The sequence below is a fragment of the Anser anser genome (genome assembly GCF_964211835.1).
Source record: "Anser anser genome assembly, chromosome: 1".
NCBI classification, from domain to species: domain Eukaryota; kingdom Metazoa; phylum Chordata; class Aves; order Anseriformes; family Anatidae; genus Anser; species Anser anser.
The window spans coordinates 80,873,574-80,900,019 of record NC_139720.1 but is presented as its reverse complement, the minus strand read 5'-3'; the positions used below and the strand labels follow the sequence as shown (position 1 = coordinate 80,900,019).

At 38.2% G+C, this 26,446-nt stretch overlaps 2 long non-coding RNA genes across 5 annotated transcripts in view; both read right to left on the bottom strand.

Annotated features, from left to right (window-relative positions):
- Nucleotides 1–6,586, bottom strand: part of LOC310899776 — a 29,099-nt gene extending 22,513 nt beyond the window's left edge. The window contains exons 1-2 of the long non-coding RNA XR_014584657.1: nucleotides 3,653–6,586; nucleotides 1,456–1,653 (exon numbers count right to left, since the gene is read on the bottom strand). This is a non-coding gene — a long non-coding RNA (uncharacterized lncRNA). The remainder of the gene's footprint in view (nucleotides 1–1,455; nucleotides 1,654–3,652) is intronic.
- Nucleotides 6,587–6,607: 21 nt separating this feature from the next.
- LOC310899783 lies at nucleotides 6,608–25,990 on the bottom strand. 4 transcript variants are annotated; one of them, XR_014584663.1, is made up of 3 exons: nucleotides 23,768–25,990; nucleotides 23,153–23,303; nucleotides 6,608–22,875 (listed from the first exon to the last, which is right to left on the bottom strand). It is a non-coding gene; the product is annotated as an uncharacterized lncRNA (long non-coding RNA). The 4 variants fall into 4 exon arrangements; XR_014584664.1 differs by having other exon boundaries at nucleotides 6,608–21,940; XR_014584665.1 differs by having other exon boundaries at nucleotides 6,608–23,303; nucleotides 23,768–23,847; nucleotides 24,129–25,990.
- Nucleotides 25,991–26,446: the final 456 nt, after the last annotated feature.

The window sequence follows — 26,446 nt, the reverse complement described above, 5'->3', positions numbered from 1 at the left end:
TGGCAGACAAAGATAAGAGTGGGAAATGCTTTTGTAGCAGAGATGCCCTTTTGGGGGACAGCTGGGAAAATGGAAACAGACTGTAAAATTGGGTAGGGCGGAAAAGAAAAACAAGGGACCAGACACCATTTGATCTGTAGGGGAAGCCACGTGTAAGGAAGTTAAGCAACTTTAACTTGCTGTTGATTCAGATTCAGGGATTACTTCAGATGGGTTAGGAAATTTAATCAATAATGTGCACAAGTGCCATATTTTTATGTGTTTGTATATTTCTTGAGTCAATTAAGGTAAACTGATGTAAGACACAATTGGATTTTAGAACCCTTCAAAGGTCATATTTCTGTTTGTTTCTGTTGCCACATGTCCCAGAAAAATGAACTATAATCCTGGTTTATCGTGGGTAAATATAGTTGTGGAACCTCAAAATATATAAATCCTGTAGTCCAGTTCATCTGCAAATGTTATAGGTTCAAGAATCACAGCAGCGAAGAGAGGGTGCAAGAGAGTGATGTGTAAAGAGAGGGTGAAAGGGAGTGAAGCAGGCTCAGACTAGACAGCATGTGAATCCCTTGCCCTGAGAGTGCAGGTGGACATACCCCATGGTTGAAATCTCTGCGTGGCAGTGACTGGGTCTTTAACAATCTTTAACTGACAAAAAACAAGAGGCAGGGGGGCGAAGAACAAATCACTGGTTTTAGGAAAGCTGTCTCCAAGTAGAGTTCAACACTGCCTGGATCCCACACTCTATACAGAGCAACAGTTTCCCCCATAGTCATTTATATAATTATAACCTTGCTTCTCCTTTCACTTTCAGAGTGGGAGGTTTTGCAATTCTTGCTAATTTCAGACAGATCTCCCACTGTTTCATGAGGAACATTTTACATAACACAAGTATTTCTGTGTGGCTAATGTTTTTAAAGCTGTCTTTGAATTTTTCATGGATGATAGGATATTTTCTTTCTTTCAGTAGTTGAAATTAAACCAAAGATTTTGTATTGCTCTCTGCTTAAAAATGTGGCTGTTTCAGGAAGCAGATGTGACATTGCCTAGGCCTAATGGGAGCTTTACAGGTGAATTTGTTTAAATTGACATTGGCTGGGTGGTCAGTGCTTGAACCAGTGAATTATTAAGCAGACCTCAATTCCGACAAAGATACTGGGACCTGGGAGACATTGAAAGTGCATGTAGTGGTATGCAGTGGTTTAGTATAGAGGTATCCAGGCTAGTTCAGATACCAGAGAAGTACCAAGTAGTGAATTAGTGAATTAGCAGAATCTCCTGTTATTTCTGGGGTAGCACTCAGCTAAAATACATGAGGTGTACACACTAACTCACATATCTCTTCATACTGTGACATATACTCAGGTTCAAGTAGGGCATGCTCAGCAAAATCAGGTTATATGCGTGTTTTCACTGTAAAAAAAAGCTGCACTGATGATAGTTGTCCAGTTTTACCTCTTCACTGCATCCAGAGTGTGGTTTCTTGTCTAGTTCTTTTCTTCTCCAGCGAAGTTTTAATCCTTTTGTTTGTCTTCCCTGCTTTGGCTGCACTTTATCAGTGTTTGAACAGAGATGACATCCAGGAAATCCTTCTCTCATGCTGCCAGTTTGCCAGGTGCTGAAACTAGCTTTCTTGTATGATATCAATAAAACCTGTAATTGTAGAAAAGGTAGTGAATATGACATTTTTCTACTGGGTGAACAAAAAAAGATATGAAGAGGTAGGCAGAAAACGGTGAAGTGCACTATGAATCACTGCAGGGGTGCAAAAAAAATCCTTAATGACAGAGTTCTCACCGACAAATTCTATTTGTTTTTGCCTCTAGAGTTGTCTGCACTAATGACAAGCAACTCTGCTTGGAACTTATTTGCATAAAATGCTGTACAGTGCACACTGTGTATAAGGGGATGAGAGAAAGAAAGCAAGGCCACCCAGAGACTATATCCCCATGGCAACCCCTTTTAATGAATTACTAAGAACCAAGAGAATATTGAACAAAAAGTCCCTTCCAGTACAGCTAGTGGAGCACCAGTGTGGACATTGTCACATAGTACTGTACTGTGGCCAGCAGGGAAGAAAGATTTGAAGGCAGACATGTGGATGGGATTAGTTTGGTTAAATTTACATATCTACCTCTGAGCTAATCAACTTTGACTCCAAAACTCTTTGAGTCTTCATTTGGTCAGATGAATTTCCCATTAAAAAAAAAAAAAAAAAACTGTAATGGAAGTGTTCAGTTATTGGCTTAGGTGTAAAGATTTACATTAGAGAGACTGAAAATAAATTGAGTTAAGTACCATCTTAATCTCCATTCTACATTCTCCACTATATTGGAAAATATCTGTCAAAAAATTTAGAGTCAAAAAAGGTGTTTTGAACAAAAGCAGGCACAAAAAAGTGTCACATCATATCAGTGGGAATAACTTTTCTCCATCTGTTACACTAAGTCTGATCCTCCTTCCCCTCAGTCTGTTAAAAACCTAAGTGAGAGCAATTCCAGCACTGTAAAACAATGCATGCAAAGGTCCAGAAAAAGAGAAAGTCTATTTCTTTTTGATTAATTGACCTGCCAGTGAATCACAGCCAGATGTGAATTGAGATGCATGCGTTTAATAGCTTAATCATTTTATTAATTAGTTTTACTTTAGATAAGAAATCTAATTCAACGTCCGTGTTACTTCAAACTCAGAAGTAACTGGTTGCAAGAGTTTCTTCTGACACTTGGCAAGCCAGATTCACCAAGATACTTGCACAAGTAGCTCTGCTGAGGCAAGTGGTACTGCTGAAAATATAAGAAGCAGAACTGGGCTTGGTATGTAGTTATTTAATGACAGTCAGCTGCTTAATGGATTGATTATCTATGTCTAAACTGTGGGACGTAGAGCTGGCATCTTGCCTTGTCTCTACTTCACATCAGGATGAAATCCAGCGTGCGCTTTTCTGCTTCGGTCCAAATGGCACTCTGCTGTCTGCTGGATGAAAGAGTGGAAGGCAGAAGCTGTGATGATGCTTTCTGACATGTCCATGTTGTAAATGACCAGGGCATGTGTACAGAAGGATGCATCATCTTGCAGTTTTCATGGAGCTACAGGAATCAAGACTTTTGTGTTCACTGTCTATTCATAGTCATGTGGTAATAATTAAGTTGTTTCTGTTTTATACCTGCATATGTAAAAGTGGTTAGATTTCAATTTTTTTTCTATTTATATATTATTTTTCTATTTTTATTTTTCTATTTTTTTTTCCTATTTTATAGGTTTGTATCTGCAGCACATACATACACAAACAAATCCCCTCACCAACAGCATCAGAGAAAAGAGGCAAGCATTGCATGAGTCATGTCCCATAGACTTGCTTTATTTGGTCTGTGGAAAGTCTTGGAGAGGAAGAGGGGAGAAATTAAAGAAAAGTTTGTGCTGCTTGTGGGTTGCATGGTTAAAGGAAGCATCTTAGTATTCAGGACTCTTGGGCTGCCAGTTTTCCTAAACACTAAGGTAGTAACAAAAGGTTTTTGACTTTCTTTTAAGAGTAACATAAGCCTGTAAACTGCAGGACAAGAATGGATCCATGATCAGTAGGATTTTTCAATTGTACCAAATCTCCATCAATATAAATTAAAAACCCATAAGCATAATTCACAGATTCCCCAACCCAGAGTTCATCCAGCATCTGCAAATGGAGTTCTGCTTCTTCTTCGGTCCATCCAGTGCTCCATCTCCTTAAGGCAGAGCTTCTCCATTAAGCACCTAAGTTGAGACAGGGGAAAAATGAACCTAATATTAACCCCTCATGTTCAGGGGATTGAGTGGTTTGTGCCTGTACAACCAGCCTAGAAGCTATCGTGCTGAAATACTGTTTATGAACTCCAAAGGAACTTACTTCAGCCGGATAATGGTTAATTTACAGCCAGAGCTTGGAAGGGCAGAAAAAGATAGCAGCACAATTCAGTCCAACTCATGATGGGGAAAAATAAATATCTCACAAAAAGAGATATCTGAAATTCAGATCACATTGAGATGCAAAGAAAGCTGTGAAAAGCAGTAGGAGGGTGATTGTATTCCAATTAGATTTCTTCTGCTCATATAAAACAGTCTTGGACTGAAAGTTAATCATATGATTTATGGATCTTGGGAGGAATGAAACCCTATGAGCTCCTGAACAATGAGAAGCAAATGAGGCAGAGGGCAAGAAATACAGAATATTTCTGAGACTGTGCTTGTGGGGGGAAAATAAAAGACGATGAAGTCTAAACATGCTCTTGGTTTTAAAGGTTACCTTTGTGCTATCCTTTTACTCATGCTCTTGCCAAACAAGCAAGTTAGCTTTCTTGATCACAGTAGTCAAAATGATTTCATGTGTTGCAGTCTTTTGGGCACTTGGTAAAAATATTTCTATAAGGTTTCTAAGAAACCTTCTAGAGTAATGTTGCTGTGGTAGGTTAGTTCATTTGTATGATTGGTCATAAACAACCTGACATCTGATCTGGGCTTGGCTCACAAATAAAAGTAGGTCTGTTCCTTAGCTGAATCCTTTTAAAAGCATTCCACGTGCGAGCTGTACAAAACTTGCTGTCAGCCAAAGTGGAATAGCAGGATTTCAGTAACAGCCCTGCTCAGCATCAGGGTTTGATGTCAGGCTGGGGCAGGAGGAGGACTGCCTGGCACCAGCTAGGGCCCAGAGTTAAAACTCTTATTAATAAGAGTTACAAACTCTTATTTTCCTTTCAATTATTTCATCAGTAGCTAGTCCTCAAAAGTGTAATGCCAGAGGCACTTGTGAAATGACCAGCAAAGCAAATGTAATATGTCACAGATGCCCCTTTATATGTGCCATTCTTGGGTTTCAGCCTTCTGCTCAGACCTCCTGTTGGAATCAGTGCAACATAGTTGAGTTCAAGTAAAACAAAGATGGTATTGGCAGACAGAAGATACCCATTTTGAGACAGGTTCTCAGAAATGTTCAGTTATGTTTCCTTTAGATGAAGACACACACAACTGGTATGTAAGTCATATCCATTGTTAGGACACTTATACAGAAATATCTAGAGGTAGCACTTTCTACAAAAGACTTTCCTTCATCAGAATACTAACTCTTCTATTTTTACCCAAAACAGGCTGTATTTTATATCTCTAATCTAAACCCCATTGCAATTGTGTAGTTGTCAGCCTGAACTTTCAATGGGCTGTTCAGTTGGCTTACAATTCAGGATGAATGTCTGGCCTGAAGCCCCCCGTACCCAGGTCAAAACTTCAAGTTTGCAAGTCTATGTCTGGACATCAGGTACCTTTTACACCTTTAGTGGACATATTTCTACATGAAGTTCTTTGCAAACTCAGGTAGCGAAGCATACCTGCTTTCTCTTTATCAAAAGGGCAAAAAGACTTTGCCACTAGTTTCTGCATTTGTCTGCACAGAGTGCTGAGAAAGGTTAAAGTCTTGATCCTCATTTTCCATTCATTTTCTGGCCTGCATACCAAATATATAAAACCTTTTCTAAAGAGCTGTTGACAATCTTCCATCTTAACCTTCAGACCCAGTGCAGCTTCCCACCTTTCAGTGGGAAAGGGTCTGCTATCTCTTTCCCAGCCAGAAACGCATGCTGACATGTGTTAACATTTTCTGCTGCTGCTCTGCTCCCATGCAACAGGAAGCAGAGCTTAGTTCCTAACTGATTATTTCTATATTCTTGATAGGGACTATTTATAGTCAGAAATTGTCTTTAGCAGCCATCTGTTCCTTATTCTGCTCCATACATGCCCTCATCCCCGACCTGAAGTAACCATCCTTTCTTCAAGGAAAGGAGGTTTAAATATTCATGCTGGCTAAGTCTTGAATAAATTCTTAATTGTTATCACAATCTCCCACACAGAAGTGGTTTGTTTCTCCTTTAGACTTTCATCATTTGAAATATTTACTACAGTCAATGAGGGCATGTCTCACCTCACAGGAGATAATATCTGCTTCTTGAAAAAAAAAATAATAATGTGTTCAGGCTTGCATGTCTGAAGAACACTGAAACTTCCACAATTTGAAATGCAAAGTGACTTACTCCAGAAAACGCTGTTAGCACACTACAAGAAATGCTTGAATCTGTGACTGTTTCCATTGTGGTCACAATGGGGGAAATTTGGAAATCCTGGTTGTGGGAAAGCTGCGGTCACTCCCATTTTGAATTCCTCAGGTTACTTAGTCATCCATTCATTCAGAAGATTGAGAACTGAGGAGTCGAATCATTAGCTCATGCACTGGCAGCTGGTATCTGAGGTGCCCTAAGGTAGGTATCCAGCCTGGGACTCAACTGCTGCTCCAGAAGAGCACAAGTCTTTTGTCATATTTGCCAGTCTTATGAAGATGCCTCCAGTGCCCAAACCAAACTGAACCCTCTTCTCACAAATGCACCAACCACCTCACCTCCCACTCCTCACTTGGAGCAACAAACACAAAATGCTAAAACATTGGTGCAGTTTGTGAGCTTCCTTCTTCAAAAGAAATTGTACACCCCAGCACCTAGTCACAGCAATCTGCTGAACAAGCACCTAGTGTAGACCAATAAATGAAAGAAAACTGAGAGGTCAGTGCAGGTCATTATTTTCACATACCTTTGAATAATGAGGGCATCACATGTCAGCCAGAGGAGAACAAAATGTCACATTCTCTAGCTAAAGGTCATCATTGGTCATAGGTCATGGAAGGGAGGCCAGGAAATAACCTATGAGGTTAGGATGAGTGCACAAAGAAAGGGCAACAAATGTCAATGAAAGCATGCAGCTGTTGTGAGATGAAACAACTGAGGCACCCTTTTGTGCTGACACAGGCTTAAAAAATATCTTTACTGACAATTTTTTTCAGCTGGCACTTTTATAGGACATTGATATTAATGTACCCGACCCTGAATTAGCTTTTTCTAAAAGCAACAATTTGAAGTTAAGTGCAGCATTTTCCAAAGAATCATAAGCATGACATTTTTATTTCAAGTGATTGATGTTACAGGGGACTTCTAGCACCAAATTCAAGTTTCATTCTCAATCATTGCATCTGTGCTGCGTGATAGCAATCAGAAACAAATGGAGGTGGCGTTCTGCATTGCACTAGGGTCTTCTGGAAATCCTTTTCACCTGTACTGACAGTCAGATGTGTCATTTTATGTTTAATACATAGTATTGCATTGATCTGATTGTTTGTTTTAATTCATGGATTTCAGAAGGGTTGATTTCAGGGTTGCCCCTGCAGTGATGACAAGCACTTGCAGGGCAGTCATACAGTAAAATGATAATGAACAGTTTAGGAATACGTGGAAATATATCCAAACTGAGAGACACCTACGATTTCTGATGAGTGAGCTGCGTACTTGGCTCATCTGTCTTTTGCTTTCTCCCCTGAACAGATACCATTTTCTCTTGTCATTGTGGTGTAACCCTGACAGTCTTCATGAAATAACATGGTGATGCCTGGAATGCATGTTAGATGAAGGACTGCTACATCTCCTGCACATATCTTACTGGACAGCACATGCAAAGAGATGTCAACAAAACAACAACAAAGAAGGTTTCCTCTGACACCCCTATTGCAGCTGGACAACTTTGCAGTATGAGTGCTATCAAAAATGGCTTAACTCATCACAAAATGCCGATTTAAAATATCACTTGTGAATGGTATGTTTATGTTACATTACAGAAAACAAAAAGAGTGTGATCTAGAGAGAGAAGGATGGTAAACTGGAGTAAATAATTGTTTCCTCTCATTTTAAACTCTTCCAGTTGGTTATCATATGACATAGGACTGAGATAAGCAACCTCTCTGTGCTTCAGTTCTGCTTCCTGAACAAAGAGCATTGACATCTTGAGCATTGACATCTTGTATGGTCTGTTTAGAAACTCTCAAGTGAAACAAGCTTACAAAAATATTCCTGTTGATGATCTGGAAATGGAAGGCTTTTTTTTTTTTTTTTTTTTTTTTTTCAGAGGTGATACCTGAATAATCAGTTTCTCTTTACATTTACATAAGAAATCGGTTAAAAATAAAATAAAAGGCACCCAAGCCCAAGAGTTCATTTTAAGAACTGCTTTTTTTTTCTTTTTTCCTTTTTTTTTCTAGTCGTTGGCTGTGTATTTCTAATCTGAAATCCATCCCCACCCTCACCCCCCACCTTTTTTTTTTTTTTTCCTGATCACTTAAAAAAATGGTGCTTTTTTTCTTGTTTTTCTTATAAGGTATGCTTTACTTTTGTAAAGATGCAAACACTTGCTCAGATCTGCACACCGCTAATAGTCTTAGTGAAGTCATGGATCTAAATTCATGCTCACTCTCCAATATTCTGAGGTCAATGTTTTTGTTTCTGTTGGTAACAGGGCAGGATTTTAACGGTACATTTCAGAAGTAGAGCGCATAAGAACTAAACATCTATGCAAATGGTTGTAACTTGGGTAAAGGCTGCATAATCATTTCATCAGATGGTATTCTGACTGTACTTATTTACAAGTTGTATTTACTTATATTCTCTGTCTACTCTTCCTTATTTTGGGTGTGTAGTCGGCCACCTAAGAAACATGCCATTCTTTCAGCTGTATGAATTATAACCAGAGAAAACACTTCTCAGGCAGGTTTGAATGAAGTGTGTTTGCAAGAGTATTTGAGTTTAGACTACCCTTTCTCCAACATTCCTTTAAATAAAAGCTACTCTGATTAATGTTAGTGGAAAAGTGGCTGAAACATGTTTGAGTGTGGCTGAATTGGAATTTCAGAGTTTGCAAACACTCCACAAAGCATTTACCCATTACAACTTCCGTCTATCAATAATTCAACTCTCAGTAAGCTCATAGGTTTTAGGGATTTTTATTCTGACAAAGCAATACTGTTTTTTATTTTATTTTATACTGTTTGTTTTGTTTGTTTTGTTGTTTTGTTTTGTTTTGTTTTTATTCTGTGCAAAGCAATATCCAAAGAAGTACCTTTCCCATTGCAGTTCTGTGTGTTTCCTTCTCTGCTAAAACAGGTCAGTTAAGTTATGATTAAAGTGAACTGCCTTTAGGATTTCTGCAGCTAATAGCCTATGCATCAGTGAGATGTTTACATGTTTTTATTTCTTAAGATAAAAAAATGTTCATTTTGGTTAGACATCATGCTTTAGAAAAATACTCTCCAAATCCCAGACAGTTTTTAGTTCCTTCAGTTCCTTCCTTATTTATTATATTTTTTTCAGAGAACAGTCTTTGCCAAGCCTAATTCTGATTCAGCAGAAACAATAAATAAATAAGATTGTCTTTAAGTTGCAGAAAACAGCAATCATTATGCTGCTGTGACCCATCAAACAACCAAAGGGCACTGACCAATTCAGTCCCATTTCATTGTCTTTTCTGGTATGATGGTGACTCTGGGCTACACCCAAGAAAGGTGAGTCAGAACTCTACAATAAATATTGTAGCTCTAACACTGAAGAGGCTTTGTCCTTACAAGTACATTATATAATACTAAATATATATACACAAGTGCTGAGTTAAAAAGAAGTCAGTGACTTTAACATGTCATATCTGTATGGAGATCATTGAACTTTCTTTGAAAAGTCATTTCTTCCTATGCCATCTGCTTTTCTCATGATTTTTACCCCCCCTTAACCCATATGAAATGGATGTGTATTCAATCTTGAGCTAAGCATGCTTGCAATGATTGAGAAATGTCTAAGGTCAGAGCTTACAAAAAATTCATAAGGGAAGCAGCAGGCATAAAAGGGAGGGTTTTTTAAAAGAGAATTCATGAGCCTCTGTATGAATTGAGCATGACATATTCATGTTAGTGACTTCATTTATTTAATGTGGTTCCAAATAATTGATACCAGTACAGTGATAAAAGTACAGAGACTTCACTGCCAGAATTGTGATAATGAAGAGCCTCCCTGCCGATTTCATTCATGGGGCTGTTAGTCTGCTGGGAAAGACCTCTGATGAAATCTGGGCTGCAGCAAATGCCATGAAATAATCAAAGGCACAAAGCCCTTTACCTGAGGGGAGCTTGGTCAGGGAGTGATTCAGGGAGACAGAGGGAAAAATACATTAGCTGACAAACCAGGCATGGCTTTAAAAAATATGTGATCCAAATTGTGAGGATTCAGTTCGATATAGAAATCTATCTGCTGCATCCAAAAATCCATGCACAGACCCCAATTATGTGGCTTCAACAGCTAGTCAACTGCTATATCAACAGTGCTCTTACCTTACTGAACGTAGTTCAAACTTAACTGATTCTCATCTACCAGCCATTTGTTCTCCCTGCCTTAGATTGTGAGCCCTCAGAAACAGCAGTTGCTTTTTTATTATATGCTGAGCACAATGAGCTCCCTGTTTGGGCTATAGAAAATAATCATGTAGGCTCAAGACAGCCATACAAGTGCTGAAACTGTTGATGTCAAGAGTCCTAGAGAGGAATTGAATATTAATATGAATCTAAAATCCTTTCCAGGCAAAAATCCCATTTGTCAACTTTGTTCATTTGTTTCACTTCATGTAAGTGTGTCAATGGTTGATTAAAATTCATAAATGCACAGTAGAGTTACTGGATAAATGTTGAGTTATTGTTTACATATCAGAGTGCGCTGAAGGCAGAAGTCTAGATGTTGAAAATTGTGTCGAGAGGAAGGGACCATGATGTAAGTCACCATCATGACAGACTCACCAAACAATCCACAATGTCCCTGTGTAAACTCTGCTAGTGATTAATCACGTTACAATAAAATAAAATAAATAAAATATCTGCTGCTTCTCACCCATGTTTACCTAGCTTCAGCTTCTAATACCTGCATCTCTTGGTGATTTTTGTCTACTAGATAAAGGAGCTTCAGCTATCAGAAATCTCTTCCTCATGTGGGTGATTGTGATTTTTGATATAGTCACCTTAATTCCTTTTGCTATTCCTTCTCTTCATTACATCTAAATTAGCAAGCTATCTTTATGTCTTTGGTACTTCAGATTTAAAATCTGGGTCATTGCATTTTACTTCCTTATTCCACTCTTGAAGTTACATGGAGTGCTTAAGGATAACTACCTCCTATGTCTTCAACTACACTGCCAAAGCTGCTGTGACAGCGTTTCTAGAAAAAAAATATTATGAATAATGTCTTATTCATTTTAAAACAAACCCCACTTCTGATGAATTCACAGGGACCTGCAACTTGTTCTGCAAGTGGTTTGTTAGGATGTGCCTGCAGAAGGCAAGATTGCGGCTGTACCCTGCAGTTATGGTTCACACATTTGCAGTGTGTAGAGAATTGGAAAAGGCATTCTGCTAGTGCAGTTAAGCTTAGTTTTTAAATCAGGTACATTTGGTGAGTAACATTCTTTAAATCGGATAGGCAAGCAGTTGCTGAATAGTGCTACACCTGTGTTGCAACAGAGTCTGAAAATAGCATGAAAAGGAGTAGCTCCTTGGTGAATAAAACAGCATTATTGCAAGTATGGCTTAAAAGTGCCACCATTCTTTAAGAAAAGGGCACAGAAAGAGCCATTTATGGCACTGTACAAAACAAAACCTCAGTACGGGACAGAAGTGCAGCAAACATGGAGATGCCTTCCCACAGCTCAGAGAGAACAAAAAGATCAACACAAATAGGCAAGTGAACATTGTCTGCCAAACAAATATTGCCTCTAAAACTGTGCTGGCTGCCTTTTTGTTGACAGAGCTTTCTAATACAGATTAAACAAATTTGGGGAATAAAGGCGTAGTGCGATGTGCATATAGTGATACAGCTGTTCAGCTCCACGAGAAAAGAGAAGGAAGAAATTTAGACACTACTCCCCACTAATTAAATTGCCAGACTTCCTAAAATATGCGTCTTGCCCAGATTACAGGATTTATACTGCTGAGTAAAAGCTGGCCAGGGAGAAGCTAAGCACTAGCCTCTGGACTGCTGACACTGCTTAACTGTTAATCCACACCTGGCTTTCTCTGGGACCTCTCCAACACGCTCTACCCAAAAGACAGTTTGGGTTCTCTGCTAGCAGATGACAAGGACCAGACTGCATTGAGTTTGACTTCTTCCTTCCTGCACAGTCCTTGGCAACTTCACACACTCCCATGCAATCTTGTGCTACACCGTGTGTCATTCAAAGAAAGCACCAAGCACCAAGTTAGAGACAGCACTTTGGTAGTCTACAGCACCTTTTAATTGCTTTGAAGTGGTGTCCTCATCCCCAGATAGCAATAGGCAGGAGAGGCACCACACACGGCAGGAGACAGGACAAAGCACCATGTAGCAAAGGAACAGGCAGTCTGCTCATGTGGGCAAGTAGGCCTCAGAGGTTTAGAGGTGAGGCTATGCAAGATTTTGTGCTGGGCATTTTTCCCTGGTCCTCCTTTATTTAGGCATGTAAGAGCATCTATCCAAACCATTTGAAGGCTGAACTCAGAAGTCTACTGTTACCGGTGAAAAGACCTCTGCTACCTCTGCTAAAAGAGTGTATCTGGGATTAGTCACTCACCTGATAGCAAGAATATTTTTAAAGAGAAGACCATAGTAGTTATTGATAGTTATACCTACTCCTAATCCAGCCAGGAAAACTACAACAGTTTACCTACAGTGATGTTAGGGTCAGTTGAAAGTTTTCATTAAAACTATTTTACTTTGGCAAATTTCATTTTGACTATTGAATAACTATTTAATAACTTATTTAATAACTATTTGAATAAATGATAAAAAATAAATTATGTTATTTAAATAAATAATAATACAATAGCAACAATAGCAGTTGAAATGAAACATCATACTATAGAAGTGCTTCGTTTCTGACATTTTCTGCATGAAAAGTGTTTTTTTTGTTTTTTTTTTCAAAACTCATTGCTATTCTTAAATTTGAAATAAAAAATAAAAGGAAGGATCCAAATGTAAACAAAATATTTGGATTTAAACATGTTGGGCAAACTAATTATTTTCAAAATTTAATTTTGCACAATATTTGGATTGTTTTGCTTTTGTTCCCACTTAATTTAATATGAATATTTAATATGATATTTTATATGTCAAAATTTTTCAATCCTGACATTTTTAATGGAATGGAAAATCCATTTTACAATCGACTTTAATTTGTATGCTTCTGAATTGTTGTATCAGCTTTTGGCTTCGTGTTCAAAATGTCACTTAGTGGTGGCACTCTTCGTTCTTGAAAGAATAACTATTACAAATACACAGTACTTTTAAAATACTAAAGGGTGGGTGAGCATTGTCGGTGTTCCCTCACATGAACCAGCTTCGGAAAGAGGATACAGGGAAGAAGCAAAGCACCAACTAGAAGGCTTCTCTATGGCAAGCTCTTTGTTTGCACTTGCTCTTGAGTTCTTGAGTAGGATCAGTCAACAAAAGTCAGCCTCCTAGGAAACCACTACCTATATCAGGCTGGCTAACATCAAACCAGGACAATACAGATTAAGAGCTTGATGCAATTGCATCTTGAAAATGACTAAATCAGGACTTGGAGTGATTGCTCTGGAAAGCAGAGGTTCAGCTAAAACTAGCTGCAGTTGCCAGTAATGTATTGATTTCGTATGCCAGCTATAGCATTGATTATCTTCTGTCTGATTCAGCCCTCTGATTTCTATCTATTGGAAGTGCAGAAAAGCCTCTCATGAAAAATGTTTCAGCTTTTCTGCATCCTCCCACCAAATAAACCCCATACAAGTATAAGGAACACTTCACCATAGTCAGAGCTTCTTCAAACAACCAGAGCTTAATGTTTTTGAAATAAGGTTGCCAGCAAGAGTTCCACATATTAATAAGGTCAATTGAGGGCACACCTGCAAATGCAAGGGTATTGACTACAAGCAAGTTAACCTCTCTGGGCATGATCTAGCCCGTCTAATCCACTGCCCTTTTCCCCCTTAGTAATAAGGCAGCTGGACTCCTAAAGGAATTTGTTTTAATATCTTTTGCATTATGGACTTTTACCTCCTGATGTTACTATAAGTTAGATTTGCTAAACATGAGCATAGTAGTTAGATCATTTTTAAAAGCTAATTGTGTTTTTGTGCTAATGAATTATTCATAGTATAATCATATAAATCCACTCTCCACATTGATGTTTTATTTTGCATACTAATCTGAACATTTTGCATTTTCCAGGTTTTGATCTAGAGATGATCTTTGATATTGACCTATCCACAAATATAAGGTTTGTGTTGCCCTCAGTGTTCTGTTCTTTAGACACAGCCAAACAACACAAACATTTCACTAATATACTAACTGACAGGCTTTGTCTCATGACTCAGTCTCCTCTAACAAATCCTCCAGTTGTTACTTACTGAGGATCTCCAAGAGATTTTCTATGAACTGATGTCGATATCTCTGTAGGCTAGCTACAACATCCATGTACTCATATTTCACAACTTAAGTCCTCTTATGCAGTTTTCTGTTCTAACTTCAGTTACTCTTTTTGCTTCAACAGTCCGAGCAATGCATCCAGAAGTCCCAGGATGATATTAGGAAGACAGGGATATTACCTTGATCTGAAGAACAAAGCATTGTCAGTTGTATAATGCTAGGGGCATATTGAACATCACCATACTACTGAGACAATGTATGTAATCATTATATCCAAGATTTGTTCCTTCATTTGTCAGAAATAGCTTATGTCTCCAAGTTTTTCGTCAGCTTCATTAAACAACGGCTTAAAATTCAAATAGTGATAGACCTCTTTTTTTTTTTTTTTTTGAGGACTTAGTATTGAAGGAGAACTAGTGCGTGGTTAAAGTTGTGTTGAAGTGAACAATTTAGTAGAAATTTGACAAGTTAACCATTTGTAAGACACTACAGTTTTTTCTTTGCAAACTCTAGTCACTGATGAGGATTCCTATTTGAACTACTTAATATTATCAAGCTGATGGCTAAAGGGTACTCAGAAAATTGTGGAATCGCTTATACACTTTCATCATGACCTCATACCTTGTTGAAAGAAGAGCATTCTTCAGTAATACAAGGGTAGGATTTTTTATTAAGAAAAAATAATTTTGAGGAATAGTGAAACCATAGCCCAAGAAGGCCCTATTGAAGCAAATTTTGCTTTTCCTAAGCTTTTTCCCTTTTCCTTTCAGAAGCTGAGATGTGTATCTCCAATGAGATGGAGAAATAGAAGGAAAGACTTCCATGAAGTAACCTGTGAAATCCTGACCTGGTGTAGTTAACAGGAGGCATTACTGACTTCTGAAAATAAAAACCTTATTCTGTACAGGATGAAAAGACATTCAGCTTTCCTTGTTATAAAAGGGCAATTAGCTTGGAAAGAGTAAATTTGTAGGTGAATGGAAAGATGGAACAGATTTTCAGTTGTTCAAGATCATACCATTCTCATGTTCAGTGCTTAAGTCTTTCACCCCCTCAGAAACACAAGGAAAGATTGTGCAGAGGTAGAAAATCCCACTGCCGCACAGCTGCCTAGGTGTACGGTATCTGATGCAACTTCTGCTAACATGCACAGGTTTTATCTTCATGCCTGTAACCAGGAGGCTGAGGGGAAATGTTAATTAATATGAAGGAAAAAAATATTGCCAGAGGCCATCTGCTGTCTGAATTGATAGAGTAATTCCAAACTCTAGATCAGCAAGACTACTCTTAGCAGTTTTATCTCCCAAGTGCCTCAGGAGAACCTCAGCTGTGATCAGGGAAAAGCACAATTCCAATAATAACTTTCTTGGTTAAGAGGCTGGTTAGAGGAAGGGTCTCTCTGCAATGTGGCTGTAAACTAGTTTGGGTCATAGGCTTTGTCTCAGTGATGCTATGAACTATGTGTTGCTATTAGCAAATAACCCTATGAACTTGTACCGGGATTTGGAATTCAGTCCCAAACTCTTCCTCTTATTCATCATCCCCAGAAGTAACAGGGATGTACAAAGAAATTAGAAGATACAGTAAAAATAGTAAGGCTGCACTTCTGTTATGTAGAGGTGTGTTGTGTTTAAAGAACTTCTGCTGCAGAAGGTGATGTCTGAGAAGAAAAGAGTCCAGATTGACTTTCAGGTCCCTAAGGCGTATTACTGAAGAGATGCATCGTCAGTGAAGTTTGAAGTTTGTCATCCCCCAGACTGTAAATATTGCTGTTTGACTGCAAGTTGGAGTGTTTTCTTTCAGCAAAGAATGAAGCTCTAACTCCTTAATTTTTCATACTTAATTCTGCCCTTTGAGCAGTTGTGTCATAAGCAGCACAAAACAATTGAATCTCTATTTTAATAATATGGTTTCTCTAATCACTGAAACAAATGAACCAAAGTAACTTTCAATTTAATTTTGATCCTTATCTTGCAGCTTGCTTAAACATTCTAGTTCTGTGCCTTTCCAACATCAACAGCTCTGTGCCTAAAGGAACTAAAATTCATAGACATATCTGAATTGGAGGAGTTTATCTCCTTAAAATAATACCTGTCATATTGGTAAGACTAAAGTTATATACATTTAGAGAGTATACATTTTTATAGACAAGTTTTAAAACATTTGTAAATTAATCAGTCTACTTTTTCTGATAATTTAGCCCCTAATCTTATATACTGAACTGTTGCAAAGAACTAAATGTGTTAATTATTCTAATATATATTCTAATATTGCAATATTATTTTAATATATGACAAAAGTTGTATGTTAAATTTTCTTCTGACATTTCAGAATTTTTTATAGGATTTACAGAGGGAGAATGAAGAGCCATGCAATCAATGGCTTTGCAGCTGAGATAGAGTCACCATGAGGTCACTGTTCGACAGATAAATGATGAATTTTTAAGGGTGATGCTTTATTCTGTAACCTTTTGACTTTTAGAATTGCCCTTGTAACAGACGTCCGTGAGCTTCAGCAAATAAGTGAAATGTGAAAAACAGAAAACAAGGCTTACTATTTGACCTGTTTGTTAGGAAAAGCTTCTTCTGTGTGCACAGCGAGCCTAAGTAAATCCTTGAATCAGGATTGTTGTTTTCTAACTAGCATCAGAAATAAAGGTTGCATCATGTCAAACTCATCCTGATGAGTCAAATTCCTCATCTCTGTGTAAAAGTTGTACAGTTTGACCAGGACCATGAGGTAATGTACAGTAAATAGGGGATGATGTTAGAGAAGAAATTTTGCTGACAGTAATAATGTGATTCAGCCTCTAATGACTCAGGGATTTAAGAAGTGTTTTGGAGTAGACTTCAATATACAATTCTCCTTTGAATTGCTTATCATTAATCCCTCCTAGCTGAAAGCCTCTCTCCTATACCTCAGAAAGGGATAGCGTCTTGCCAGAAAGAAATGTGGATAACATTTTTCTCAGAGTGATAAATATTCACACACATGTAATAAAGCCTCAAATGCCAGAGATGGCTTGTCTTTTGAAGTGCTGCAAGCAAACCTAGGCCACCCAAGGTGAGGGCCACCCCCTCCTTCAATAGTCCTGCCAGGCGGTAGACCCCTGGGAACGGAGTGCCTTTGGCTTTCTTTTGGCATTTGTAAACTTCAGTCATTTTCAAAATAGCCCCTGGTTTTGGTGTGGCACATTTTTGCCTGCCCAAATCTAAACATAACTCAAACTTGAGGTTCTCTTCTAGAAACATGGAAGGCTGATGACTACTAGGGAATGTAACAGGGCTTCCTTGTTTTACCTTCTCTTTTCCAAGTCTTAGTGTGTGTTTTCCCAGTGGGTCCTCTCTGGCCTCATCTCTGTCTTTCACATTGGTGCCATATACACCTTTGAGAGGTGAAATATGTATTCCTAGTGACTTTGCCTGGTATTTGCAGTGTCCATCATTTTCAGTGTCCGGTATTTTAAAAACTCAGTCCTTGCCTGCAAAAGGAAAGCAAGGGAGCCAAGATCACCACAAAGGCAGAGCAGGAACAGCGAAGAGCAGGTTGAAATGGAGCATTGCTGTTCTGCAAAGCAATTCTAATATCAATTCTCTCCTTGCTGCAACTTCCTTTCAGGTAGTTGTAGGGAGCCATAAGGTATCCCCTCAGCCTCCTCTTCTACAGAATAAACAACCCCAATTCCCTTAGTTGCTTCTCTTAAGTCTTCCTTACAGTTGTTTTTCTTGCTTCTTACTGAGCTGCTCTTAGAAGACCAAAAGCCTTTCAAGTTTAAGCTGAGACCTGTCATACTTCTAGAGGTTAGCTAGACCTCTCCAGGCTTCTGGAAAACTGGATAATTAAGACACTGAAAAACTTCTGCTATAGCTTGGGTTTCTGGGCTCCTGACCATGTCACAGGAACTTTATAAGTTTGTGGGCTGCTAAGGTTTTGGTAGGCCATACAGATGGACTGCCCCAGAAACAACGCCAGGAATCTGGGCAAAGCAGTTTCTATTGAATTCCTGATGTGTTTGTTTTTTAGCAGAGATTCATCTAAATTCATGTGTTACTGCAAAACATTCTGCTATTGACAATTTGACATGCCTAATGGAAAAGCAAACCAAAAAATTTTGTTTGGAAATTCTCAGACATCTTTATACCTTGTCTAGTTCAGGATGGAAAACAAGTAGTATGTCTGCAAAATCAGAGACCAATTTTTGGAGCTTTGGCCATGGTAATAATGCCTCAGTTTCCCAATCTGTAACTTGTGAATAACTCTTCTTCTCAGATGAATATTGTGCCTCCCAGTCTAATTAATATCTGAGGAGCATTTAGGATTCATTAGATGTGCAAAGAACTTCTCGTCTCATGCCTGCAATAGGAGACGGGTTGTTTGTGATGCTCCTGTGAATCTTCAAACCTCACTTGTCTGACTTAAGACTGTAGTTTTGCTGCTTTGATGTCTTAAGGAGATAACGTAAACTCACCAACACAGAAAATCAAGTTGAAACTTATTTCTTTCATGTGGTGTCATGAATAGGTGCTGTGGGTGTTACATTTAAGTATATGATGCTTGTACTACTGCAAAATACCTTTAACACAGTCTGTGTGGGTGAGAATGATTTGCCTGTAATCTTTGATTCTCTTCTTCTCCACCGATTATGTTCTTCTAAGAAGGGAGTGTGTCAATGAGCATTTGTGAAAGTTGGAAAGGTTAATGTTCAGTTCTCAGGAGGGATCTGGTTCCTTATCTTCTGCCCATATTGGTTACTCAGGCTACATTCTTCAAGAAGAAACTACAATTACAGTCAGTTTTCCCTCCATCAAAAAGTAAAATTTGCTAATCTGTCAGCTCTGTTGATTCAAAGATCATATATGATTTTCTCCTAAACAGCATGAAAACAAAGAAAGGGAAAAGCAGCAGCACTCCTGTAATGCTTGTAGTCACCAAATTCTCTGCAAATTCTCCAATGTGCTAATTTCTTTGCATGAGATATAAACAAACTCTTCCTCTATCTGTCCATATCTTCAGGTTGTAAATGCAAGAGATAGAGTGCACTTTTTTTCTTTTCTGCAAACTCAGCTCCCTTCCACACTCTTCTGATGGAGGTCTTTGGGCAATATGTTATATAAATATTTAGTGCTCTGCCATAGAAAAGTGTTTATTTCTCTTCCCAGGGGCATTGGCCCCATGAAACATTATGAGTTCTGAATATTTAACTGCGTGGTAACTCTACTACCAGTTCCACCTCTTGTCATTACACAGCAGCTGAACATTACATTCTTCCTCAGGGAGGCTGAAGTCTTCTCACACTTTCCTGGGGCATGTTTTTCTGGAGTCACACAGACTTTTTTCTTACTAACTAGAGGATAAAAACATCACAATGCCAACAGACTAAATACCAAGTATCTAAATTTGATAAAAGTGAGCAAGCCATCTTAGAAATCTATTGTAATAAAGTTTGTTGTTGTATAGATCTCTGTTTCACTGTACTGCCAACCAAGTCAAGCAAGCTTACAGCAGAGACTTTTGCTTCCGAAACCAATGTCTTCTTTCTCACTAATGACGAACTTTCATGTAGCTCTGTTTTAGCAAGTCTTTAGAGACAAAAGTCAACAGCCTTTGAGACTATCGAATGGATCCAGTTTCTTTTGCGTAGGGGGCAGTGGTGCTGCACTCACCTTAGCAAGCTTGAGACAGCTTTATTGCAAGGAGGGCAGTGATTTCTGCAGTTCTTGCTGCAGACTTGTTCAGACTCTATGGCTTTAAATAAACTCAGTGGGGCACTGTTTTCTGGCATGCCTCATAAATCTGCCTATATAAGTCTCAGTACATTCTGCCATCTATTACTCATGTCCATATTAGAGATAAAGTAATTCTCTTTGAACTTCCACTGCTGCCAAAAAGCAGCACATCATAATGCAGAACAAATCCTTCTTCATGTTACATCCCCTTTATTTTTGTGTTTGACCCTTGTATTTATGTGTGGGGAAGAGTTTGCAACTTTGCTTGGATGGCTTCTGCAAACTTTTTGAGCTCAAGCAAAAGAGGAAGAAAGTGACTTTGCAACATTTCCTGAAGTGAATAATATCTTTAGAATAATCTTTTGGAACAATTCTTGCTCTTTTGTTATATACCCTGGAGCAAATGGGTGACCGATTAATATCAATTAGCTGCATTCGTGGGCGAGTTCATAAAGTTTGGTTGCTTACACAAGCTTTAAATGAATCTTTGCACCTTTGACACAAAAATTGCACTTCTCTAGAGACTTTGGAATAAATTTCCCTTGAAAGATCTTGTCTGAAAAGTTTCTTGCTTAGCTTCAGATTTCCTTTATTCCTCACAGTTTGAAGACACCTTTCCTTTTCTCCAAGTCCAGTAGCCTCCAGTCAGAGGCTGCAGATGGACAGGAAAAGCAGGAACTGCTGTTTGGATACTGAAAATTTAATCTCTTCACTGCTGGGTTCCATTTTAGAGGACTAGGCAGAGCTTCAGACATTTGCCTTGCTTGGGCCAGTGTGCTTTCTCTAATTAGAGAGGTAGTTTAAGTTATCTTCTCATTGCAGCAATTAACACTTGCAGTGACTGCCAGACAATTTTGTAATGATTCAGGAAGAGTATCCAACTTCACAGAAAGCTGTAGTGTTCCAGCACTTCTTTGTCGGAGATGAAAGTTCACATTTCAGCTAGGAACAAGCTGCTCCAGAATGCCATCAGACCATCCTTGTGCATAGTGCATAGTGTGCTGTATATTAATGTTCTTTTATAAATAAAACATTAAGTTTATCCCATACATCTGATTTTCACATCTAAGTATACCCTATATAGAGATGGATTACAGGTGGGTATGTAGACAAAAAGCATCATAACAAAGGCAGACAGTAGACTACTCCACTTAATTCTGTGTAAATGAATATTTCCTGTATTTACTCCAGTAAAATTCACCCATTTGACTGTCCTACAAACACTGAGCATGCATAGAGCAATACTAATGAATAGTTTCAGGCTTATTTAAGGAATCTAAGTAGGGGAAAAAAAAATGTTTACCATTCTCAGTTTTGTATCTCTAAACATCAAGCAATAGAAGCATAGGTGGGCTAAAAAGCAGTTAGTGGATTGCTTTGACCCCCTGGCATGCACACGGCTGATAATCCATCTGGTATTCTATGTCACTCTTCTTTTCAAAAGATTTTATGGTGAATCACTTAAAATACACATAATAGCTGTCCTGCTTCTCTGTGGATTGCCTTTTTTAGCCCTCATTTTATATCAGAGCATACTTCATCTCAAGTGCTCACCTTTTAGGAGAGGTATGAACCATAATTAGGTGTATGTGGCAATAGACTGTTGGTATGTTTACACATTAAACTTTCAAAAATGCAAGCATACAGAATGATTTTTATACCAGCTCAATAGGCTGCATCGCTTGTTATTTTAATTTCTTTCAGTGTGGCTTAAGACTACTGGGAATCAGCTTAAATTAAATAAGGTTAAACCAATTTTAAACTTAAATAAGTGTTTACATACGTATCAGTATTGTTTTATCTGGATTGTTTAAAAGTCTTACAGCTCTCTTTTGTGGTCAAGGTTTCCATTAATCCTGTGCAATCCCACTGAAGTCTGTAGACATAGCTGAGAGCAGAATGTGGCCTATGACACTGTATTGGCAAAAACATCTATCTGAGAAAAAGAATCTTTCAAATAAATTCTACTGAAACTGAAACAAGTAATCTTTTAGTAGACACTGTTCTGGAAAACATTAGCCCTCAAAGTGACAAATAAGTAAAAACAGGATTGTAATGGAATCATAACCAATGCTGCTGAAACTTGCCAAATACATAACATTTAATAATATAAAGTGACAGCAATCTTGAAGTCCGAATGCTTTAAAAATACCCACACTCAAAAACAGGTAGAAAAATAACAGAGCAAATTGAGATGATTCATGTAAAAAATCTACAGGTTTGTATAGAAAGAGTATTAAATGAAACTAAATGAATATTATTAAAAGCTCCCAGCTAAAAAGAAGCTAAGTGATACCCATCATCAAACCACAAAAATAAATAAATAAATAAATAAAAAATCCTCTTCCTGGAATGGAAGTCAATGAATGTCATAAATTCATGAGTGTTGTACTCCATATTCCTAAATAGCTAGATTGTATCCCCAATGCAAACTGGCAGGCATAAGGAAGAGCTGCAGTAGTCAAGTCAGACAAACAAAATAGGGATTAAAGTTTTAGCAAGTGGGCTAGAAAGAGCATAGGTCTCAGCCCAGCCAGATTGCAAAGACAGTAGTAAGACACTTTAATTACATGAATGATGTGAGCTTCAAAAGAAATCACTGAATCCACAATGACCCCAAGGTCACAAGCATTATCTGAAGGATAAAAGTACTACCACAAATGAAAACTACCACAGATGACACCTGAGACCTCTGCGTCAGTGAGCTAATCAATAGCAACTCAGTTTTGTCTGTGTTAAGTTTAACAAAATTTGAAGCTACCCATGATTAAATATCACAGAGGCAATTACACAAAACATCAAACTTCTTTGTAGGCTCTGCAGGGACTGAGAGGATATCCGAATATCATCTGCATACAAATGACACAGCAAACAGAGTGGTGGAATAATGTTAACTAAGGGAAGTGTATAAATAGAAATCAAAACTGAAACCATAGGAGAATCACAGCGTTCTTAAAGAATTAATTTCCCCCAGCAAAAATAAGTTTTATCAATAATTATAAGCAGCGAAGACAAACTGGTCCAAGCTCCCAAATGAAATGAAAGAAAGGACTGATAAATAGTCATGGGAAAGTTGACATCTAGTAAAACATATGAGTTGTTAAGTAATTTGAGTATTTTACGCACCTACATTAATACTTCTGGAAGCAAGAAGTCCTGGTAAAGTCAGTGGCTGTATTTCATTTAAAAGCCATAGCTTAAGCTATGTAGAGGCATTAGTGATGCCCTCGGCCTTTCTCCATAGACATCAGTATTATCGTTGAATTGCAATAATGCTCTAACATGGAAAGACAATAGCCATTAAATGATATTGTTTCCTGAAAGGCTGTGCTGTAATGACTTCCAACATCTCATCTACCTTTGAAATTTAAAAAAAAGAAAAAGAAAAAAAGACAGGAACAGAGAGAAGTGTAGCTAGGTCCTTGTTAAAGGAAGGAGAGTAACTTTGTATGTACCTTCAAGCCAGGTGGAAGCTCAACTTGACAGGGAGCCCAGGAGAACAGGAGTAAGAAGACCAAGGAAAAGTCCACAAGACGGAGAAGAAAAACAAACAAACAAACAACAAAAAAAAAAAACTAGGCCATTTACAAAAACTTATCTGAGATTAACAGTGATTTACGACTGAGAAAGATGACATTAATTAAAGTAAATTTAGCAGTATCCTTATCACTTAGGCATGATGCTAATACATCTAGCTGGAAAGAGCATACAAATTACCTGGAAAAAAGACTTTTAGCTCACCTGCTTTTTTCGTGTGTGTCTTTTTTTTTTTTTCTCCTAGTTTGTTTGCATTTTTTTACTAAGTTATTGAAGGATCTGAGCTAAAAGTAATCACAACAGAATATGGATAGAGATTAAAAGTTAATAAATCCCAAATGGTTTGCAAGGAAGGGCAGTGGCAGAGTTCAACAAAAGGCTGTGTCAGAGACTACAGCTTAATATGTTGTTCAAAGTAAAAAATAAAAATAAAAATCAATGTTTCAGCTACCTAAATAAAAACCTGTGTAGAAAGGCAAGGGTTTTGTTTGTTTGTTCGTTTTATCTGTTTGCTTGCTTATTGTGTGCATGTGTATGTTAGAGAGCTCTAACTGATCCCACATACCAAATGTATAGAAAATAAATGCAAAGATAGATGTTCCTAGGTATCAGAACTGCAATTCTTTTTTTCTAATAAATTGAGGTGGAGAGACGAATCAGCCATGGAACATATGTTTTCTCTGCCACCTTGATTTAGCAGCAAAAATTGACCTCTGCTCTTCAGTTCAAAAGTCTGGGCCTTCTGTGAGCTTACATAATTAGATGTCAGCTGTATGGCAATAATGTAATGAAACTCAGGTGTGGATTTACCAGGACGGCGAAGGGGGATGTGACCTCCTTTGCTCCCCCACTTTCCTCCTGTTCCTTGTTCCACTTTATGCACCGCTGCCTGCTGGTGTTCTGAGTCCTGTCCCCTTGTCTGCCCTCCAAACAGGGCAATCAGTTCCTGGTGTCTACAATGTTTGTGACTGAGATCAGGTGCAGGAATGGGCTCAGAAAGCCTGGCTGGACTTATAAACATTTCCCAGATCCAGGCACCTATCACAGCCATGTTTCAAGCATTGAAGGGAAACATTAAGGGTTTGCTTTCCATCTCTGCCCCCATGGCCTGATATCTGTGGGAAGGAAACTTAGGCAGGTGCACAAGCTATAAGGGTGTTCAGCTTGTTTAGGTCAGGTCCCAGAGCTGGATAATGAGCGCTAGCAGAGATTCATGGCAGGCTAAAACTTCAGTGTGTGATTCCACTTGAGTAATACCAAATCCGGGATAAAAAGTGAGTAACTATTGATAAAAAAATGAAATGTTTGCATTTTGTGTGTCCAATGTGTTTTGATAGCAAAGACTGAGGGAAATCTACTCTGCATCCTCCTAGTCAGAAGTTCCTGCACAGAAGAAGATCCTAGTTCTAGTACCTGCTTGCAAAGGAATTTAAACCTGCATCACCTGTAGTCAAGGGAATACTATTGACATATGTTTAGAAATATGTCCTTATTATAACTATTATAACTAGTGGACCATAACTGTTTCCTCTTTTTTTTTTTTTTTTTTTTTTTTTAATAGAGTTGTTGCTTTGTTTTCAGTGCTAGGTTGTTTTGTAACAACATCAAGAATGCAGTTATGGTATTTTGGTTTGAGTTAAAAAGAAAACGTTATTTGACTGGAAATGAATAATTTTAGATCTGAAACAAAAGCTTAAGAGGAAAAATGACCATCTAGCAAACAAAAACTCTCAGTAACCCAAACAGCTCTGAGCATGAGCAACTAAAACTAAATTCACCTGTCCACTTTGGCTGGGATTTTCTTAACTCTTTTGATTTTCTTAACTCTTTAGAAAAACAAGTCCCTTCTTTAACTCCCCTTCTGTCCATGTGACATAAAAAAACTCTTTTCTGAAAGCTTTGCCAGGTCACTAATTCTTTTATAACATCTTAAGCTTTCTACAAGGCATAACATGTAAAGCAGAGTTTAGTATTTTGCGTTCTCTCCTTACTGCCATTATTACAAGGAGAAAATCTGTCATGGTCCCTGAATGACCTCTCTAGTTCTACTTGGTGTTGCCCTGCTTTATCATTAAGTATTATTTAGATCAGAAATAGGATGAGTAAACATTGGTATTCATACACCACTTCTAATTTTTATTTTTATTTTTATTTTTTTGAATGCAATTTTCATGGCTCTAATTTTGGAATTTCCTGACATTCAGGTTTCAGAAAGTTGAGATTTAAACTGCCCTGTTTTGCAAATCCAGAAGAAATAGTCTGTACTGTTTTTGGCAATGTTAATATTCTATCCATATTATAAGTCTACATATATACCTTTTATTCCATGGTTCCAGAATTGGTAAGATTACTCTTCAGTGGGAGCAGTTGATTTGGAGTATCTGCTCCAAATAGACAATCTTGTTATTTCTCTTTTTTCTAGGTTTTCATATTATATGAAATACAATCTGATTCCCTCATCCAAATCACCAATAAAGATATTAAAGAGGACAGGCCCCAACACTGACCCCTGGGGAACACCACCGGTGACCAGTCGCCAGCTGGATTTCACTCCATTCACCACCACTCTCTGGGCCCAGCCATCCAGCCAGTTTTTAACCCAGCAAAGAGCATATCTGTCCATGCCATGGGCTGCCAGCTTCTCCAGGAGAATACTGTGGGAGACCATGTCAAAGGCTTTGCTGAAGTCCAGGTAGACTACGTCAACAACCTTTCCCTCATCCACCAGGCAGGTCACCCGGTCATAGAAGGAGATGAGGTTGGTCAGGCAGGACTTGACTTTCATGAACCCATGATGACCGGGCCTGATCCCGTGGTGGTCCCGCATACATTGTGTGATAGCAATCAAGATGACCTCTTCCATCACCTTTCCTGGCACCGAGG